Raw genomic sequence first — 2,059 nt, 5'->3', positions numbered from 1 at the left:
TTTCAAAAGTAAGACTTTTAGCCGCGATTTCTAATGTTGCCAAGGAAAGAAGCTTTAAGCGGTGACTCAACATGTTGCCACTGAAAATATCTTTCAGTAATGACTCTTTTTGTCACCGTTGTTAAATTTAAGCGACAATAGCTATGGCATGATTTGGCTGTCTTCCACGGTAACTTTTTGATTTTCAGCAGTAACTAAAGTCAATTTCTTTTGGTAGTGATTCACCTTCCTTTGTCATTGTTAACAGTGATTCCCTTGTACTTATAAATTTAAGCTCCATCCAGAGGAAACACAAAAGCAATTGCAATTATTTCTCTTTCTGTTCTTCATCTTCTCCATGGCAGCACAACCATCTCCTTCTGATCTCGTTTTCGCAGTGAGAAGGCGGAAGCCGGAGATTATATCGCTGGCAAAGGCTACTCCTCATGAGATCAAGCCTTTGTCTGACTTAGATGACCAACAATTTTTACGCATCCAAATTCCATTTATACACTTTTATCTTTCTGAAGCTTCCATGGCAGGGAAGGACCCAGTCAAAGTCATCAGAGATGCATTGGCTCAAACACTTGTATTTTACTATCCATTGGCAGGAAGACTCAGGGAAGGTGATGATCAAAAACTTATGGTGGATTGTAATGAAGAAGGTGTTATGTTCATTGAAGCTGATGCTGATGTCACACTTCAACAGTTCGGTGATGATCTTCAACCTCCATTTCCATGCTTCCAAGATCTTCTTTACTCCCCTCCTGGTTCTGATGAAATCCTGTCCCATCTTGCTTATTCAGGTTTTGCACACGCTATTTTCTAAATAGCAGAGGGGGCAGGTGACACCCCAAATCCCACACACGTCTCACCTTTTATTAACCTTATTTCTTTATATTTCACAAATTGGAGGTGACACGCCTCAAGTGTGGTGGTTTCATCTTTGGTCTTCGCATGAATCATTGTTTATGTGATGGACCTGGCATAGTCCAAGTCATGAACTCCGTTGCTGAATTTGCTAATGGCGCAACTGAACCTTCGATTCAACCATTGTGGAACAGAGAATTTCTAAATGCGAGAGACCCACCACGTATTACTTGTACTCATCATGAGTATGATGAAGAAATGATCGACACCACAAATCCATCCACAAACACCATTCTTCGATCTTTCTTCTTCGGACCCACTGAGATCTCTTCCCTTCGTAGATTACTCCCCGACCACCTGCGTCAATCCTCCTCATTTGAGGTTGTCACGGCTTGCCTTTGGCGTTGTCGAACAAAAGCTTTACAACTTGATCCACACAAAGATGTTCGCATGATGTTCATCGTTAACGCACGTTTCGGACCCAAACTAAACCCGCCATTACCGAAAGGTTATTATGGCAATGCTTCAGTGTGTCCAACTGCAACCTCAACTGCTGGAAAGCCTTTTGAGAGTCCATTAGGATATGCTTTGGAGTTAGTTAGGAAAGCGAAGGCTGAAGTAAATGGGAGTATTTTCACTCCACGGCTGATTTGATAGCCACGAAACGACCAAAATTTTGTGGAACATTAAGATCATGTGTGGCATCAGATTTGAGCTATCTTGGATTCAGAGATGTTGATTTTGGGTGGGGCAAAGCAGTGTATGCTGGTATTGCAAAGACTCTTCTTGAGTCATTTCAAGGATTAACTGCTTACGTTGGATATAAAAATAGTAAAGGAGACGCAGGTAGGGTGGTGCCTATTTGCTTGCCACTGGAATGCATGGAGAGATTTACCAAAGAGTTGGATTGTTTAGTTAATGGTGTCCCGCAGGAGATCCAAGAATCAACAAAAACTCTAATATAAATTATGTTTAATTTGGTGGGGTCAAATTGCATTTTAAAAGTGTTTGGAAGTCAAATTATATTTTAAGACAGGTGTTTGTGTTTTATAGGTAACATACCATACTCCCTCTGGTAGCATGAAATTTAAATTGCTTTAGTTCTTTTTTTCATAAGATCTTGGTTGTTTAGACATTTAATGTGTTTTTACAATTTTTGTTCCTAATTAATTTTATATATTACTTTAATCAAAGGGTTGGCAACTTGATA

At 39.9% G+C, this 2,059-nt stretch overlaps 1 pseudogene; it reads left to right on the top strand.

Annotated features, from left to right (window-relative positions):
- Positions 1 to 337: 337 nt before the first annotated feature.
- LOC114755105 (benzyl alcohol O-benzoyltransferase-like) lies at positions 338 to 1,695 on the top strand (annotated as a pseudogene).
- Positions 1,696 to 2,059: the final 364 nt, after the last annotated feature.

This window comes from Neltuma alba, unplaced genomic scaffold (assembly GCF_004799145.2).
Source record: "Neltuma alba isolate B1F8T4 unplaced genomic scaffold, ASM479914v2 tig00001315_pilon, whole genome shotgun sequence".
NCBI classification, from domain to species: Eukaryota; Viridiplantae; Streptophyta; class Magnoliopsida; order Fabales; family Fabaceae; genus Neltuma; species Neltuma alba.
Note: the sequence above shows the minus strand (reverse complement) of the source record. Positions and strands in the feature narration are given on the sequence as shown.